This window comes from Jaculus jaculus, chromosome 12 (assembly GCF_020740685.1).
Source record: "Jaculus jaculus isolate mJacJac1 chromosome 12, mJacJac1.mat.Y.cur, whole genome shotgun sequence".
NCBI lineage: Eukaryota > Metazoa > Chordata > Mammalia > Rodentia > Dipodidae > Jaculus > Jaculus jaculus.
Window position 1 is genome coordinate 68,587,481 of NC_059113.1, and position 20,727 is coordinate 68,608,207.

Genomic DNA, 20,727 nt, shown 5'->3' on the forward strand with positions numbered 1-20,727 from the left:
AGGCTGCTAGACACTGGTCCTACTCCCTTAGCCCAGGCACTGTGTAAAATGCCTGCACATGCTTGCCCAGAACAAGAAGGACTAGGCAGCCCCACACAGGTCCTAGGCAAGCAGTGAAACCAGATAAGATGGGCATGTATACCACCTGCTCACTCCCAACCAGAGCAAGGTGGACTAGGCCACTCAGTATCAATCCCAGTATAGCCATGGCTGCTAAAGCCTTGGCAAGACAACAGTATTATCTCTGTTGGGCAAAACTCAATGCAAAACAAATAACACACACACACACACACGGGCAATATACCCTCAACCAAGAATGCCTAATCTTGTCAGGTGGGCCCAGGATGAGATGGTCAGTGGAACGTTAAAGGTTGTCTTCTGTACATGATTTTTCCTCCAGGAGAGGGAATAATTCAGTATGGGAGTCGTTCTGGATTACAGACCTTCCAATGCCAAGAAAACAACTTTGTGTCTTGTTACACACTATTGTGAGTTTTCAGTCATCCCAGTGACCATCCCCATCTGAAAAGAGAAGCTTCTTTAGTCAAAGAAAGCTGACTGTCTTGAGAAATCAAATTCTTAAGGCTAGGAGGTTGAATGCTAGTTTTCTTCTGTCTAAATTGTAGGTTTGGAAAATATCATATAAAGACAAATATAAATGATGCTGGAAACTGGTGAAAACAGACTGCTTATAACTGAAAGGGTTGAAACAGATGTGTGTCCCAAGATATCAAGAAAACTACTATGAAAGCAATAATGAGTCAAAAAGACCAGTGGAAAACTTCCTAAGAGAGAAAGCCATAGAAAATGTACACTTCAAAGAGAGATATAATTAGAGAATCCCCCTAAAAATATGTCACATATGTTCCCAGAAGCATAAAAAGATTTTTGTTACTGTACATGAAATTATTTAAATAAATAATCAAATATACTAGTGCCTTCAATGTGAACAAAACTATTGTGAAAACTTAGCACTTACATGTAAGGGAATCCATCCCAGGGAGAACCTTTATTGATGTGATACGTGTGAGAAAACCATTATGCAAAGTTCAAATCTTGTATCACACCAGAGGATCCAAAATTATGAAAAACCTCATAAATGTAGCAAATGTGAAGAGCCTCTGGCACCACTTAGCCCTTTCAGAATACCAGAGAGCAAATGGTGATAAAAAGTTCTACATCTGTGGCAAGAATTTTGGTCAGAGCTCTGATATGCTTGTCAAAGCCATACAGGTAAGAAACCATATCTGTGTAATGAATATGATAAATGCTTCAGTTGAAGCACAAACTTCATAAGGCACTGAAGAACTCACACAGGTGAGAAACCATTTAAGTGTCTACAGTGTGAAAAGGGTTTTAGTGGAAAATTGGATCTCATTAACTACAAGAGGACTTAGACTGGTGAAGGGCCCTACAAATGTAATAAATGTGAGAAAAGATATTGACACCATTCAACCTTCATTGTACATTAATACTGGGAAGAAGCCCTATAAAGTATGAATTCTGTGAGAAGTGCTTTGCCAGAAACCAGACCTTGTCAGACCAGAGCATCCACACAAGTGAAAAGCCATAAAGACGCTTAGAATGCATAAGAAGTTTTATTTATGATGCCAACCTAATTAGCAATAAGCAAGTTTCAACTGCAGCTCAGACCTTACTAAACACCACAGACTTCATAGTGAAGAGATACCATGTCAGTGGTCTACATGTGAAAGTGGCTTTCTCCTAGATAGAGATTTTGTTACCCAACAGAAAATGAAAACTCAAACAGAGAAGTTCTATTATAAATCAGTGTATATGATAAAAGCTCCATCACAGCTCAGGCCTTCTTCAACATCAGACAGTACACAATGATGAAAAATCATATATATGCAATGTGACAGAGAAAGGTCTTGAGCTCAGCCTTCCCCTTGCATCAGAAGCTTCACAGATATCTTGATCAGATGTTATAGAAATATTAAATATGTTTACATGTCAGAGAACTCATTAAGATGAAGGAGCTTAGGTGAATTTTAAATGTTACTTAGAGATTAAATTTGATTGAGCACCATTGAGCCTGTAGTAGCAAGAATTGTGAGAAATAATTTCAACTCTACAGATGTCCTGAGTTTTACCATTAATCTGACTCAGAATTGATCCTCACCAAGAATTGATCCTCATACAAGTAGGAAGCCTTACATATGCAACGAATGTAAGAGCTTTCCAGCAGTGCTCAGCCTCCTTGTTGCAGGAGAACTCACACCATAGCACAGCTGTTTAAATACCTCCAGTATCAGCAGCACTTCAGAAAGCACATCTTCCTGGATGTCAGGAAATCCACCCAGGGAGAAGTGATGGAAGTGGTGGAGAAGCTGCTTTACAAAGCAGACTTCCTTTTCCAAAAAAGAATCCATACTGGTAAAAAAAAAAAATGTACATTGGTCTTGAATGTGGCAAGAACACTGAATTGAGAGTCTTACTTGGTTTTACATCCTGAAAAAGGATCTTAATAGTGTTTGCATGCGGAAAGCTTACAAAGATCATTGTAGGGTATGTCAGAGAACTCACATCCATGAAAAACCTGTACATACCTTGCATCTGAAAAGGTTTGCTAGAAGCTCCTCTCATTGGACTCCAGTGAACCCATTCTACAGAAGAGTTTTCTAGAGTAAGAGATTGTGGATGAGAATCTGTACATATGATATGTATGAGAAAAACTGTTCCATGGTTAGGTGACTCTTATGATAGAGAAACTTTCCATAGAGTTAGTATGGAAGTAGTAGTTTAGATGCCTAGAAACTTGTTCTGGGAGAAGCTATGCAGGTCACAGTAGACCTGGTTGTAACTAAGGTCAATATGCTTTTTTTATTTTTTAAATATGACAGCATCTGTGAGACAGAGGTAGGAGGATTGCTATGTGTTTGAGGCCATCCTGAGACTACATATTGAATTCCAGGTCAGCCTGAGCTAGAGTGAGACCCTACTTCAAAAAAGTAAATAAATAAATGAATAAATAATCTGAACCACTGACTGATTGGTTTACTTTCACTTTTTAAAATTCAGAAATACAATAAAGAAAAGGACTGTAAACTTGTAATCTAACATGTTTTTGGAGAAAAGGAGCATATTAATTGTGTTTCTTAATTTTTTTTCATTTTGATTCTTGGCTAGAATGGCAATTGTGTGTTGCTAATAACATGAGAACCTTTTTTAAAAAAATGTTTTTAATATTTTATTTATTTATTTGACAGAGAGAAAGAGAAAGAGGGAGGGGGAGAGAGAGAATGGGCACGCCAGGGCTCCAGCCACTGCAAACGAACTCCAGACGTGAGTGCCCCCTTGTGTATCTGGCTAACATGGGTCTTGGGGAATCGAACCTAGATCCTTTGGCTTTGCAGACAAACACCTTAATTGCTAATCTATCCCTCCAGCCCACATGAGAACCTTTTGCAAGCTATGAAAAGAACCAAGAAGCCAGGGTATGGGTACCCTAGATGAAAATTCTCAATAATTTCACAAGGCAGAACATTCAGCTCTTTATTTTGCTGAGGTCTGTTGGTAGATATTTCCTTTTCCCTGAAATTATTTTTTGAAACAACTGGTACTTGAAATTTCAGATTTTATTTTTATTATTTTTTTTCTTTGGTTTTTCAAGGTAGAGTCTTACTCTAGCTCAGGCTGATCTGGAATTCATTCTGTAGTCTCAGGGTGGCCTTAAACTCTCAGTGATCCTCCTACCTTTGCCTCCTGAGTGCTGGGATTAAAGATATGTGCCACCATGCCCAGCTTTGAAATTTCAGATTTTGAGATTCATTTATTTTCTACTCAAAACATAAAGTCTGGGATAATGATTATGACAGCATCCATATTTGTGACATAATTTATCATCTCACAGTGATAGATACCCTCAGATTGTTCTCTCAAAAGAACTTGCAGAAAGCTCCAGAAAGAGATACTTACTGAACATTAATACTCAAGCAGGCCCTGTTAATTCTGTGTGGGGGGCCATTGGGCTGGCCTTGAATCTATAGCGTTGGGCTATTTGGCAACAAGACTTTTGCACCTGCAAGTAAGCAAGATTATGTACATTCAGTGTTACTGGCAAGAGATGACCATTCCTTGAAACTTTATGCTTATATTGCTGGGAACAGAGGGTTTGTTTCTCTCTCAACCTTGAAATAATCTTTTGTACTGAGAAGTGGTCGAGGTGCATAACTCTGTAACAGAAAGAAGTTGTTTTGATAGAAACTTGTGTGAAGGTCATGGAATTTTTGTACATAGGCAAACTGTTTTCAAGAAGATATTAAAAAGGATTACTGAGAAATAAATGGCACCTCAGTCCTGGACTGGAGTCCTTGCTTGCATTCTTTCTCCTGTCTTTCTTTAATCCTCACTCCCCATCAGGCTCAAACCTCTTCAGCCAGCAGGCTCCAGCACTTCTGTATCCTGACTCTAAGCTAATGTTCTTGTTCATTGCAATGTCCTGCAGTTAGTGAGCAAATAAAGCTTCAAAATGATACGTTTTTTCCCCCATTCATTTCTGCCAACAGAAGAATAGTCAGGAACAGTATAAGGTATAGACATGGCAGGAGTACAGAATTTACCAGAGGCATAGTGATAAGCACTTGATCCAGGTTCATAGCATCATCATAATCCTCTTCAACATTCTCAAGATACTCCATGATCCATGAATCTGTCACTTGTCTTGTCTGTCTTTTTCTTCTTTAGTGTTACAAGGTACTTCATATGCATACTTCATATTCCTGCAATATTTGGGACCTTATAAACTAAATACTTACTTTGTTGCTAGTTGGGCTCCTCTGTTTTTGTGATCCATGTAGCAGACCCCTGAGCTCCCTGGGCACTGTGTTTGTGTTCCTGGGATTTTTCAGCTCAGACTCTGCATGCCAGTGAGCTCTGACCCTGATGACTGGCTCATGGTCATGGTCATCTTAGGCCAATGTATATAGCTCATAATAATAATGGATCTAGTTCAAGATTTCTTTACTTTTAGAAAATAGACCCTGTAATTTTATTTGATCTGACATACTTAAATAATATTTTAAATATTTTTTGATTTATTGATTTGAGAGACAGTAACAGGTAGAAAGAGAATGGGTATGCCAGGGCCTCCACCCACTGGAAATGAACTCCAGACACATGTGCCACCTTGCGCTTCTGGTTTTATGTGAATATTGAGGAGTCAAACCTGGGACCTTTGGCTTTACAAGAAAACCACTAAGCCATCTCTCTAGCCCCCTTAAGTAATTTTTATAAAAGCTCTTATACCATAAAAAGTTGCTCAGTATGATAAAAACATGATCTAGTTGTTTTTTTTTTTTCTCTTTGGTGAAAATCATGTCTATCACTTGTATAAGTCTGACAATTGTACTACTTAATATTGGGTTTTGACATGGTGGTAATGAAAGATTTTACAGCTGTAGAAAGAGGAGAAAGGAACAAAGTTGGAATCATTAGCAGGTCAGTACTTACCCTTTCTTTCAACTATTCTCACTGGGAATTGACTCTAGTAGTTAGGTAAACAGTAGGCCATTCCTTATAAAGCATCAAGGGTGTAAAACAGTCCAGTGGGCTTTTTAACCATGGGAAACATGTTGTTATTATTCATATAGTATAACCTGAGGCTGGAGAGGACCACTTGAGAGCTCACACTCAAAGGAGGTTTCACTGAAGCAGAACCAGCCCACATCTACGTCAGGTAAGTAGTTAGAGCACCTTGTTTCAACATTTCAGACCAAATGAGATAAATTGTATTGTTCATGTACTCTAATGATTTACTGTTTTTTTTTTCTTTAACTCTTTTTTTTTGGGGGGGGAGGGGTTGAGGTAGGGTCTCACTGTAGCCCAGGCTGTTCTGGAATTCACTAAGGAGTCTCAGGGTGGCCTCGAACTCACGGTGATCCTCCTACCTCTGCCTCCCAAGTGCTAGGATTAAAGGTGTGTGCCACCATGACCGGCTTTCTTTAACTCTTAAATAAGCATTTGTTCTGGAAAAAAAAAAAAAAAAGAATGCCTCGTCCCATAGTTGAAACCTCCAATGAGAACTACTTAGAGCAAACTCCAAGAAATGAATTCAATTCAACTCAATTATGATGAGCATATACAATAAAGTTAAAGAGGTCATGAACAAATGGCTGAGTGAAATACAGAAGAATAAACAAAAACAATTCAGTAGGTACCTGAATGATTCAAAGAGGACACAAAAAATGCCTGAGTGAATTCCAAAACAGAACAATCAACCAAATACAATGAGAAAGTCAAACCAAGAAAGGAAAATGGAACAAAATAGAGATAGAGATACTGAAGAAAAACCAAGTGGGAATCAAAAATGAATTAAAAGTCACAATTAAATGGCTCCCAAGAAAGCAATACCAACAGAATAGGTCATGTAAAAGACAGATGATAAGAACTTGAGGACAAAATGGAGGAAATAAATTGAGAGGCCATAATCAATGACAAGTTCAGAAAAAGAAATGCATAAGCAGAACATGAAAGAAATGTAAGACAACTTAATGGGAGCAAAAGTTTGAATCAAGGTCATGCAAGAGGGTCAAATGCATAGAAAATATCTTCAGTAAGATTGCAGAAGAAAATTTCCCTAACTTTATGAAAGAAAGTCACATTCAGGTACAAGAGATTGACATAATTCCAAACAAACAGGACCAGGACCAGAGGGGAAAAAAAAAAAATCTGCATATCACATTATAGTCAAAACACTAAAAACAGAAAACAAAGAAAGAATGAAATGCTGCAAGAGATAAACAGCTCATCACTTACAAAGATAAGTTCAACAGAATAACAACTGATTTTTCAATAGAAATTCTAAAAGTCATAAGGGCTTGGACTGGAGTATTTCAATATTGAAAGGCATGGCTGCCAATCCCAACTACTGTACCCAGTAAAACCATTCTTCATAAGAAGAATGAAAAGGAAGAGAAGAAGGAGAAAGAAAATTTTCTACAATAAAAGATGGCTGTAAGACTATATGAGCACTAAGCCAGCCCTACAAAGAATACTGGATGGAATTCTTTACACTGAAGAGAAGAATAAACATACTCAAAATGTTAAAGGAGGGACAAAACAATGATAAAAACAAGCATAACTGTTAAGGCAAATGATGATCAAGAAAACACTAAATTCTACAAAATCATCAAGATGAGAGAAATTAATACATACCTTTCACTAATAACTGTGAATATCAATGTACTCAACTGTCAAATCAAAAGATACAGGATAACAGAATGGATCAGAAGACAGGATGCACCCATTTTCTAGCTTCAGACCTTAAGGTAAAAAAGATATCCCAAGCAAATGAAAATAGGTGTGGCCATACAAATATCTGACAAAATAGACTCTAAACCAAAAGTAATCAAAAGAGATTTAAAAAAAAAGGCCATGTATACTTATAAAGGGAATAATATGTACCAAGCACAGGTATACCAAATATTATAAGCAAAATTTACTAGACATTAAGTCAGATATAAAACCCAATAAAATAACAGTGGGTAACTTTAATGCCCCACTATTATCAATAGACAGATATCTGAACAGAAAGTAGAGAAACAATAGAGGCAAACAACACCACAATTCAAATGGACGTAACAGACATCTGTAGAACATTCCATCCAAACCCTATAGAATATACATTTTTCTTAGCTGCTAATGAATCATCCTTTAAAATAGATCATATATTACAATATGAAGCAACTCTCCAAAAATTTAGAAAAATTGACAAAACGCCCTGTATTATATCTAACCACAATGCAATAAACCTATAAGTCAATAAGAGAAAAAACATAAAATATACAAACTCCTGGAGATTAAAGAACAAACTATTGAACAATGAATAGGTCATTGAAAAAAATCACAAAGGGAAAAAAATTCTAGAACTGAATGAAAATGAAAATACAACACATCAAAGTTTACAGGATACAATGAAGGCAGCCCTCAAAGGGAAATTTATAGTTCTAAATATCTACATTAAAAAAATAGATCTCAAATAAATAACTTAATGATCTATCTGAAAAATAAGAACACTCCAAACCCCAAATAACAGACAGAAAGAAATAATCAAGATCAGGGCAGAAATCAATAAATTAGAAATGAAGAAAATGAAAGATAGAGTTGGCTCTTCAAAAAAAAAAAAAAAAAAACTAAGATTGTAAACCCTCAGCCAAATTAACCTGAAAAAAGAGAGAGCAGATGCTAACCAATAAAATTAAAGGTAAAAAAGGGAGATATTACAACGTGCCAATGAAATTGAGACTCATAAGGACATAATTGGAAAAAACTGTGTATTCCCCAAAACTGGAAAAATGGAAGAAATGGATGAATTTCTTGCCACATATAATCTACCAAAGTTAAACTCAGAAGAGATAAATAACCTAAATAGAACCATAACATCTAGCAAGATTGAAGTAGCAATTTAAAACCTCCCAACCTTAAAGACTACCAAACAGCAAACTGTTAGAGCTGATAAATGCCTTTAGCAAAGTAGTAGAATACAAAGATAATGCACAGAAATCAGTAGCTTTCCTATATACCAATAACAAATGTGCTGAGGATGAAATTAGGGAAGCACTGACATTCACAATTGTCTCATAAATAAATAAGTGAGAGAGAGAGAGAGAGAAAGGTAGAAGAGACCTTGGAATAAACCTAACCAAGAAAGTGAAGGATCCCTACAATGAAAACTTTAAAACACTCAAGAGAGAAGTTGCAGGACTGGAGAGATGGCTTAGCAGTTAAGTGCTCACCTGTGAAGCCTAAGGACCCTGGTTTGAGTCTTCATTCCCCAGGACCCACGTTAGCCAGATGCACAAGGGGGCACATACATCTGGAGTTTGTTTGCAGTGGCTGGAGGCCCTGGCGCACCTGTTCTCTCTGTCTCTCTCTGTCTCTCTCTCTCTCTCTCTCTCTCTCTCTCTCTCTCTCTCTCTCTCTCTCTCTCTCTCTCTGTCATTCTCAAATAAATAAACATAAACAAAAAAACATTCAAAAAAAAGAGAAATTGCAGAAAACACAAGGAAATGGAAACACATCCTATGTTCTTGGATTAGAAAAATCAATATTGTGAAAATGTGAATCTTACCAAAAGCAATCTACACATTTAATGTAATCCCCATAAAAATTCCATTGAAATTCTTCACCAAAATAGAAAAAAGAAACCTAACATGCATTTGGAAACACAAAAGCACCTTGACTAGTCAAAATAATTCTGAGAAACAAAAATAAGGGTGGCAGTATAACCATATCTTATTTTAAGATATATTACAGAGCCACAGTAACAAAAACAGCATGGTATTGGTTAAAAAAAAAAAAGGGACATATAGCTCAATGGAACAGAATAGAGGACCCAGCTTTAATCCTAGGCAGCTACAGCCATCTGATTTTTGTTAAAAAATATTCACTGAAGACAACCTCTTTAACAAATGGTAATGGGAAAACTGGATATCTCTAGGTAGCAGGATGAAAATAGATCCTTATTTCTCTCCATGCATAAGAATCAAGTCCAGCTGTATCAAAGACCTTTATATCAGACCTGAAACTCTGAAACTACTAGAGGAAAAAGCAGAGGAAATGTTTCAACATATTGGTTCAGGCAACTATTTTCTGAATAGAACCCCATTCACTCAAGGAGTAAGACAACTAATCAACCACTGGGACCTCACAAAATTAAAAAGCTTTTGTACAGCAAAGGACACTGTGAGTAGAGCAAAGAGACAGCCTATAGAGTCTTTTCCAGCTATACATCTGACAGAGGATTGATATCTAGGATATACAGAGAACTTGAAAAACTAAATAATGAGAAGTCAAATAATCTAATTAAAAAATGGACTACAGAACTGAATAGAGAGTTCTCAAAAAAAGAAACACAAATGGACAATAGCATCTACAATCATGTTCTACAGCCTTAGACATCAGAGAAATGCAAATTAAAACTACTTTGAAGCTTGGCACTCAGGAGGCAGAGATTGGAGGATTGCTATGAATTTGAGGCCATCCTGAGACTATATAGTTAATTCCAGGTCCTCCTGGACCAGAGTGAGACCCTACCACAAAAAACAAAACAAAACAAACAAACAAACAAACAAAAACTTCTATGAGATTCCACCTCATTCCTGTCAGAATGGCTATTGTCAAGAAATCAAATGACAGCCAGGCATGGTGGCACACACCTTTAATCCCATTGCACACGAGGCAGAGGTAGGAGGATCACTGTGAGTTTGAGGCCACTCTGAGACTACATAGTGAATTCCAGGTCAGCCTGGAATAGAGTACAACCCTATCTTGAAAAACCAAAAAAAAAAAAAAAAAAAAAAAAAAAAAAAAAAAAAAAAAAAAACCCAGAAATCAAATGATAAATGTTGGGGAGGTTGTGGGGAAAGAGAAACACTTTGCCATTGCTGGTGAGAATATAAAATGGTACAGCCATTGTGGAAATCAGTATGGAGGTTTCTGAGACTGCTACAAATATATTTATCATATGATCCAGTTGTAGTACTCCTTGATATATATCCTAAGAACTCTACTCATTATTATAGAGATACTTGCACAACCATGTTTATTTCTGCTGTATTCACAATAGCTAGGTAATGGAGCCAGCTTAGATGCCCTTCAACTGATAAATGGATAATGAAAATGTAGTATATTTACTTAACAGAGTTTTTCCCAACTGTAAACAAAAATGAAATTATGAAATTTTCAGGGAAATTGATGGACCTGGAAAAGATTATACTAAGCAATGTAAGCTAGGCTCAGAAAGTCAAACACAGCCTGTTCTCTCATGAGGGAGAGACGCGAGGGAAGTACTTAGGAGGGTAGTAGATATGTAAGTAAAGGGGCATATTACTGGGTAGAAAATGGCTTAAGGGGAAGAAGTAGAGGAGAGGAAGCAGAGGGAGGAGGGTTAATAAAAATTTAAGCTGTTATGAGTAAATCATATGGAAACCTACGTTTTTGCTAATACTAATATGTAACAAAAAGTTAAACAATAATATATAATAAATAATCTTTTTTTAGTGTTTTGGGACTGGTGATATGTTTCAGTGTTTAAGACACTTTCTTGCAAAGCCTAATGGCCTGGGTTCAATTCCCAGGACTCACATAAAGCTAGATGAACAAAGTAGTACATACATCTGGAGTTTGTTTGCAGTGGCTAGAGTCCTTGACATGCCCATTCTCTCTCTCTCTCCTTCTCTTTCTCCTTGAAAATGAAATTATATATATATGTATATATATATGTCATTTTGGGCAGAAGTATCCTGGTGCGGTGGATAATGTGCTCAGAAGCCATAGATTGCTGCTAGAAAATATTCAGTGCCAGGGATATGACACTTCCAGTGAGTATTGGCCAAGAAGGCCTGGGATACCCTTAAACATTCCAGGCTATCGTCAAGTCTTTTGGTTGCCCACCAGAACTAGATGGTAAGATCTTATTACTGAAAATTCCACATGCTGTGCTACAAGTCACACAGAAATCAAGCTGGAGCTGAGCTGGAAGCTTCCTCCTTCTTGACTAGCTGATGGGATACTACAAAGACCTATGCAGCCTATTGGGGAAGAAAAGTTAACAACAGTTGTAATCAGCAGAGGACTCTGCAAGCTTTATAGATGGCCAGCCATGCCAACTGGTGCAATGATGGTATGTTGGTTAGGGGAGAAACCAACTTCTCTCTAACTGGTCTGGAGGCTGCTCCATGGGAGGGAATTCATGCCTGGTACAGAAAACCTAATCAAAAGCCTATTGCTGGATTGGAGACATGGCTTAGCAGCTAAGTGCTAGCCTGTAGAGTCTAAGGACCTCAGTTCAGGGCTTGATTCCCCAGTACCCATGTAAACCAGATGCACAAGGTGGCACGTGCTTCTGGAGTTCATTTGCAGTGGCTGGAGGCCCTGGTGCACCCATTCTCTCTCTCTCTCTCTCTCCCTCCCTCCCTCTCTCTCTCTCTCTCTCTCTCTCTCTCTCTCTCTCTCTCTGCCTTTCTCTCTCTGTCTGTCACTCTCAAATAAATAAGAATAACAAAAAAAGCCTACTTCTGGGGAGGTCATAACCCCCAGGCAGAAAACTACTGTTGCTGTGTGGCTTAATGTATATATTATGCCCACCAAACTACCCTCTAAACACTTATTCTTTTTTTTTTTTTAATTTAATTTATTAGTTTTCTTTTCAGCAAATACAGGCAGTTTGGTACCATTGTTTAGGTTCATCCATGATCTACCCCCTCCCAATGGACCCTCCTTGTTGATGTAAATGGGTCGTGCATTGTGGAGTTAGTCCACAGTTATTGGTACGATAAATGCCTCTGCATATCATGACCCGACATGTGACTCTGACATTCTTTCCATCCCCTCTTCTGCAAAATTTCCCTGAGCCATGTTGGGTTCATTTTTGGTCTGCTTCAGTGCTGAGGTGTTGGGGCCTCTGAGGCTCTGGCTCTCTGATTTGGTAGGAGTTGATTTTTCTCTGTGTTGGTCTCCTTCTCCTTTGTGCTGGTATCCGGTTCATCAGGAAAACAGCACCCTTGCTTGTTTCGCCAATTTTCTTTAGTTTCAGTCGGGCCCCTTTTGAGGTATGTTGGGGCAGCTCTCTCCTTAGGATCTGCATCTATATGAAAAAGAGAAGCAGATTCTCCAATGGAGAATAAGTTAGCACCTGGAAAATTGAGATAACACTTTTCTGATAGAGAGTTTAATAGGTGTAGGCCCTCTTGTACCCCATGATTAATGGTAGCTTGATATTGGAGAGTGGGCTTATGTTTGGATATGGTTCTGACTTGTTTCCCAGCTCCAGCTATGGGTCTCATACCACTGAGGGGATCAGTTAGCCAAATCAAGAGCAGTTGGTTCCCCACCATGGCTGTGTGCCACTATTGCACTTGTGTGGATGTCACACCAGGTTATTTGTTGCTAATTAGGTTAGACCATGAGTTGCTTGGACAGATATTGGTCATTTCCCCCAGTCACCCATGTAGCACCTTCTGGCACTAGACATGTTGACTGTCTAGGGACTGACTTTCTCCTGGCTTCCAGCCATGCCGTTCAATTTTATGTGTCAGCTGCATATGGAGTCTTCAGCAATAGGGTCTTACCACTGACATTTGGTGGGTCATCAAGTACTCTGACAAAAGTCTGTCATTGTTTTAGGAAACCTTGTAGGTTTCTTTGATCAAAAGCTCATTGTAGGGCTGGAGAGATGGCTTAGCAGTTAAGCGCTTGCCTGTGAAGCCTAAGGACCCCGGTTCGGTTCGAGGCTCGGTTCCCCAGGTCCCACGTTAGCCAGATGCACAAGGGGGCGCACGCGTCTGGAGTTCGTTTGCAGTGGCTGGAAGCCCTGGCGCGCCCATTCTCTCTCTCTCCCTCTGTCTTTCTCTCTGTGTCTGTCACTCTCAAATAAAAAAAAAAAAAAAAAAAGCTCATTGTAGATGATAGCCCCATGCTGGTAGTGGGGGTTACAGGTCAGTGCCCATTAAGAAAATGAGGAAAAACATAACTAATATACAAGAGTTAGAGAGGAGAGAGAGGGGGGGAGAGGGGAAGAGGGAGGGAGGGAAGATGTAGAAGATTTAGGTTAGACTTGGTCCTACCCTCTCCAGTGTCTTGTGGTTCAGGTGTTTCCTGTAAGGGTCTAGTGAAGGTTCAGCCATTTGGTCTGCCTTTTAGGAAGTAGAATTTTATGGTACATTGCCGTTTGGGTCCAGATTAGTGTTTCCCACCCCTTCGATGCCCTCCCCTCCCTTCCCATTCATCTAGTGTCTAGTCCATGAGGTGCTTGCTGGGTATGTAAGGTATCTTGGGTAGGTTCAGGTTAGGTGTTGTAGATGAGTGAGACTATGTGTCGATTTTTTTTCTGTGATTGGGTAAGTTCACTGAGAATGATCTGTTCCAGGTTCAACCATTTTCAACTCTCAAATTTCTTTGTGTCATTTTTTCTTACTGCTGTATAGAATTCCATTGTAAACACTTATTCTTATGCCCATACCTTTTTTAAAAAAATTGTTCATTTTTATTTATTTATTTGAGAGTGACAGACAGAGAGAGGAAGAGGCAGGTAGAGAGAGAAGGAGATAGATAGATAGATAGATAGATAGATAGATAGATAGATAGATAGATACATAGATACATAGATACATAGATACATAGATACATAGATACATAGATACATAGATACATAGATACATAGATAGATAGAGAGAATCGGTGCTCCAGGGCCTCCAGCCACTGCAAACAAACTCCAGATGCATGCGCCCCCTTGTGCATCTGGCTAATGTGGGTCCTGGGTATATTGAGCCTCGAACTGGAGTCCTTAGGCTTCACAGGCAAGTGCTTAACCGCTAAGCCATCTTTCCAGCCCTATGCCCATATCTTAATGCTGCTCTCACTTTTGGTCAGAGAAGCTTCTCTTTTCAGATGGTGATAACCACTGGGGTGACTCAAACTCATCGTAGTGCTGAGAAATGACAGTGAAGTGGTCAGAACTGAAACATCTCTATCACACTCTCTAAAGTTCAAGGACCATTGCAGAAAAGGTGGTAGAAAGAATGTAAGAGCCAAAGGAAGTTCAGGAGTGCTTATAATACTTTCTTCCAGACACACTGTGGCCTTGCTATTCATGACCTCACAGTGACTAATGCTCCCTGCACAAGACCTTCATAATAGGAGAGAAAAATGATGACATCAAAGTAGAAGATAAACTAGTTGTAAAGAAGAAGGGATTCAGTGGAGGGGGTACTTGAGAGGGCTAAAATGGGAGGTAGTGGAAGAGATTATGGTCATTGTCTATATTTATGGAAATTGTCAATAAGAGTTTTTTTTTTTTAAATCTTCCCACAGATAGTTCCAGATCCAGATAAATTCACTGCTGAATTCCACCAAACCTTTATATAAGAACTGAAACCATTATGTCTTCAGTAGTTTCATAAAATTGAAAAGGAGGGATTTCTCTGCAACTCTTTGTGATGCCAGACAGCAGCAAAACTAGAAAAGAAAATTATAGACAAATTTTCTTGATGAACTTCAAAGCAAAAGTTCTCAATAAAGTCCTTGTATATATAACCTAAAAGCACATCAAAAATATCTAAGCCGGGCGTGGTGGTGCACGCCTTTAATCCCAGCACTCAGGAGGCAGAGGTAAGAGGATTGCTATGAGTTCACGGCCACCCTGAGACTCCATAGTGAATTCCAGATCAGCCTGGGCTACAGAGAGACCCTACCTCAAAAAACCAAAAAACAAACAAACAAACAAAAATATCTTCTACCTTGATCAAGTAGGTTTCCTTCCCGGGATTAAAGGGATGGTTCAACATGCAGAAGTTGATAAACATAATGAATCACATAGGTAGACTTAAGAACAGAAATAACATGATTATCTCACTAGATCCAGAAAAGACCTTCAACAAAATATCCCTTCATGATAAAAAACACTGGAGAGGGCTGGAGAGATGGAGTAGTGGTTAAGGTGTATGCTTGTGAAACCTAAGGACCCAGGTTCAATTCTCCAGGTCCCACAGTAAGCCAGATGCACAAGGTGGCACATGTGTGGAGTTCGTTTGCAATGGCTAGAGGCCCTTGCGTGCCCATTCTCTCTTTTTCTCTCCCTGTCTCAAAAATATATATATTTAAAAAAACAATGGAGACACTAGGGCTGGCAGAATCATGGCTCAACACAATAAAGTCAATATCCAACAAACCTACAGCCTACTAAATGATCCAGATACTAAATGAGGAAAATTTTTAAAGTATTTTTATTTACTTACATATTTATTCATTTGACAGAAAGAGGGAGAAAGAAAGAGAGAGAATGAATGAATGAACACACCAGAGCCTTCAGCCACTGCAAACGAACTCCAGATGCATGTGCCACCTTGTACATCTGACTAACTTGGGTCCTGAGGAATCAAACCTGGGTCCTTTGGCTTTGCAGGCAAACGCCTTACCCACTAAGCAATCCCTTCAGCCCTAGATGGGGGACATTTTTGAACATTCCCACTAAGTTCAGGAGCAAAACAGTTTCTGGTTGAGTAACTGGTTAACTAAGGTGATGACAAGAGAAAGGAATAAAAAGGATATCAACTGGAAAAGAAAAGGTCATGGCTGGAAGCCAGGAGAGAGTCAGTCCCCAGATAGTCAGCGTATCTAGTGCCAGAAGGTGCTACATGGGCGACTGGGGGAAACGACCAATATCTGTCCAAGCAACTCATGGTCTAACCTACTTAGCAGCAAATAACCTGTTGTGATGCCCACACAAGTGCAATAGTGGCACACAGCCATGGTGGGGAGCCAGCTGCTCTTGATTTGGCTAACTGATCCCCTCAGTGGTATGAGACCCATAGCTGGAGCTGGGAAACAAGTCAGAATCATATCCAAACATAAGCCCTCTCTCCAATATCAAGCTACCATCAATGATGGGGTACAAGAGAGCCTACACCTATTAAACTCTCTATAAAAAAATAAAGTAAGGGTTATTTCATTTGTCCTGGAGCTAACTTACTCTCCATTGGAGAATCTGCTTCTCTTTTTCAGACAGATGCAGATCCTAAGGAGAGAGCCACCCCATCATACCTCCAAAGGGCCCCAGCTGAAACTAAGAAAAATTGGCAAATCAAGCAAGGGTGCTGTTTTCCTGATGAACTGGATACCAGCACAGGGGGAAGGAGACCAACACAAAGAAAAATCAACTCGTACCAAATCAGAGAGCCAGAGCCTCAGAGGCCCCCAACACCTCAGCACTGAAGCAGACCAAAAATGAACCCAACATGGCTCAGGGAAATTTTGCAGAAGAGGGGGTGGAAAGAATGTCAGAGCCACATGTTGGGTCAAGATATGCAGAAACATTTATCTTACCCATAACTGTGGTCTAACTACAGAATGCATGACCCATATACCTCAACAAGGAGGAGCCAATGGGGAGAGGGTAGGTCACGGATGAGCCTAATAATGGTACCAAACTGCCTGTATTTGCTGACTAGAAAACTAATTTAAAAAATTCAAAAAAAAGAAAAGGTCAAAGTAGGCTTGTTTGCAAATAATATGATTCTTTATTCGAGACCCCAAAGACTAAGCCAACAAACTCCTAGAGCTGATAAACAGTTTGAGCAACATAGCAGCATATAAATTGACATCCCCAAATCAGCAGCCTTTTAATATACCAGTGACCAGCATACTGAAAATGAAACCAGGGAAATAGTTCCATTTACAATAGTCACAAAAATTTAAATATCCTGGAATAACCATAACCAAGGAAGGTGAAAGTCATCTAAAATGAAAACATTAAAACACTGAAGAAAGAAATTGAGAAAGACACCAGAAGATGGAAAGATCTCCCAGGATTGATTATGGATTGCTAGAATTAACATAATGGATGTGGTCTCCTTACCAAAATTATATAGACTCAATGCAATTTCAATCAAATTCCAGGACCACTCTTCACAGATATAGAAATAATAATCTTAAAAGTCATATGGAAATACAAAGACCTCACGTAGCAAAAAAAAAAAACTTTAGCAAAAAGAATACTGCTGGTGACATCACTATACCTGACAAAACCATAGAAATAAAAGAAGCACAGGGGCTGGAGAGATGGCTTAGCTGCTAATTGCTTGCCTGTGAAGCCTAAGGACCCTGGTTCAAGGTTCAATTTTCCAGGACCCACGTAAGCCAGATGCACAAGTTGGCACATGCATCTGGAGTTTGTTTGCAGTGGCTAAAGTCCCTGGCATGCCCATTCTCTCTCTTTCTATCTGCCTCTGTCACTCTCAAATAAATAAAAATAAACAAATTTTTTTAAAGGAGCATAGTACTGGAACAAAAACAGGACCATAGATCAATGGAATAAAAGATCCAGGTCTAGCTTCATGTAGCCATATCCACCTGTTCTTTGACAAAGAGGCCAAAAACACACACTAGAGAAGACTGTATTTTCAACAAATGGTGCTGGAGAAACTGGATAATCACATGTGTAAGAATGAATGTAGACTCTCTTCTCTATCCCAACACAAAAAAATCAGTTTCAGATGGATCAGTGACCTAAGTATAAGACCTGAAATAATGAAACAACCAAAAAGTCAGAATACTCCAATATATAGGTGTTGTACCCCCTTTTCTTCTTCCTCCTCCTCCTTCTGTTCCCTCCTCCAATCCCTCTCCACTTTTCTCTCCAAGCCTTATTTTAGCTTTTCACTCAGTACTGCTGATGTTTGCTATAATTGATATACAAATCAAACTATTACATGTTAGGATCCAAATATGTGGCATTTGTCTTTCTGAGGCTGGGCATCCTCACTTAGAATAGTGTTTTCCAGGTCTACCCTTTTCCTACAAATTTGTTTTTTCCTTACTACTAAATAGAACTGCATTGTGTATAGAACTATATGTTCATTATCCATTTGTGGTGGTTTGATTCAGGTGTCCCCCACAAACTTAGGTGTTCTAGATGCTAGGTTCCCCAGCTGATGGCAAATTAAAGCTTCCTAGAGGCCGTGTATTATTGGGGGCAGGCTTATGGGTATTATAGCCAGTTTCCCCATGCCAGTATTTGGCACATTCTCCTGTTCCTGTTGTCCACCATAAGGTGGGCCAGGGGATGATGTCTACCCATTGCTCATGCCATCATTTTCCCCTGCCATTGTGGAGCTTCCCCTCAAGCCTGTAACCCAAAATTAACCTCTTTTCCCCACAAGCTGCTCTTAGTTGGGTGATTTCGACCAGCAATGTGAACCTGACTGCAACACCATTCATCCATTGATGGGCATCTGAGCTGATTCCATTTCCTAGCTATTGTGAATACAGCAGCAACAAACATGGCTGAGCAAGTATCTATATAGAAAGAGTCTTTAGGGTTTATTCTCAGGTGTCAAATGGTAGAACTATTTTTAGATTTTTGAAATATCTTCATACTCATTTCCAAACTGACTACAGAAGTTTGCACTCCCACTAACATTGGATGAAGGTTTCTTTTCCTGCTCTTACCAGTATTTATTGTCTTTTCTTTTTGAGATAGCCATCCTTACCAGAGTGAGATGAAATCTTAAAGTAGTTTTAGTATGTATTTCCCTGGTGGCTGAAGATGTTGAACACCTTAGGTGTTTACTCTGATGGGCTTACTTTTGTGACAAGCTGTTTTTCTCTTGCATCTTTTTGTACTATCTTTGTTTTTTGTATTGTGTCTTAACTATAAAGTGACATGGTGAATTTCTTCTCTGGTCCTATTTGTGTTCTGTCTACCTCTTGTACCTCAATGGGTCTCTCTTTAATAGGATTCAGAAAATTCTCTTCTATAATTTTAGTGAAGATATTCTCCATGTCTTTGGCCTACAAACATCTTCCCCTTTTTGTATGCTTATGATTTGAATGCTTGGTATTTTCAAGGTGTCCCACATTTCCCTCATGTTCTGTTTTACAACATATACATATTTAACTTGTCATTGATTTTGGCATCCTGGTCAATTTCCTCTATTGCCCCAATATCTGATAATCGGTTCTCCACATGTCCTGTTGGCGAGGCTTTCTTGTGAGCCTTTTAAATAACTTTATTTCCAGTTGTTCTTTTTTTACATCTATTGAATTCCTTTGTCATTTCTTTTGTTGTTGTTGTTTGTTTTTTGTTTTGCGAGGTAGGAATTCACTATGGAGTCTCAGGGTGGCCTCGAACTCACCATAATCCTCCTACCTCTGCCTCCCGAGTGCGGGGATTAAAGGCATGCACCACCACGCCTGGAGAATTCCTTTTTCATTTCTTGGTTTGACTTTCTCATTGCATTTGTCTGTGTGATCTTGAAATTCATTCATTTAACTATGTCCCCTTTGAATTTATTGAATTGCATGATCTATCAAAGATCTTTTTTGTTGATCTTCTACAATTTCATGTTTGTTCATGACCTCATTTAGTTGATTGTGCTTATCATAATTGCATTTTGGAATTCTTTGGAGTTTCCTCCAGCCCAGCAGATTAGCTTTTTTTTTTTTTTTTTTTTTTTTTTTTAGTGCAAGAGCAAGCAAGTATGAGAGAGAGAGAGAGAGAGAGAGGGCATCCCAGGGCCTCCAGCCACTGCAATGGAATTCCAGACTCATATGCCCCCTTGTGCGTATGTGTGGGTTTGTGTGCTTGTCACTTTGTGCATCTGTCTTATGTAGGACCTGGAGAGTCTAAATATTTTTCATTGAAGGCTTTCATGATGGGACTAGGCATTCTTGGTGGGGATCTCTTGCTTTGGTTTCTTCGTTATTTGTTATTTGTTTTGTGGCGGGTTGGCAATCTGAACACATTCCCTTTGTCTTGCTAAAAATGCAGCAACAATGGCTCCAGCAGGGCCTGTGTTGAGTGGCCTTCCCAGCCTTGATCTGGGCAGCCATGGGATGGTGGTCAGCATAGGTCTGGCCTAGGTACACTGGAAGCTGAGGAACTGACTCTGAATATGAGCAGTCATCACATAGGTCTGGGCTGGGTGCACTGAGGAGTGCAACCAGCTCAGTTCTCTACTATAATTTTATGGGAGATATTTTCTATACCCTCGATTTGTAGTTCTTCCCTATCTTGTATGCCCATGATTAGAACATTTACTCTTTTTAAGATGTCTCACATTTCTCTCATGTTCTTTTACACTTTTTTTGGAACTTGTCATCAATTTTGGCCTCTCAGTCTATCTTGACTCTGACTTATCATCAAGTACTGATATTCAGTCTTCCACATAATCTATTCGGTCGGTAGGGGTGTTCCATGGCTGAGCACAG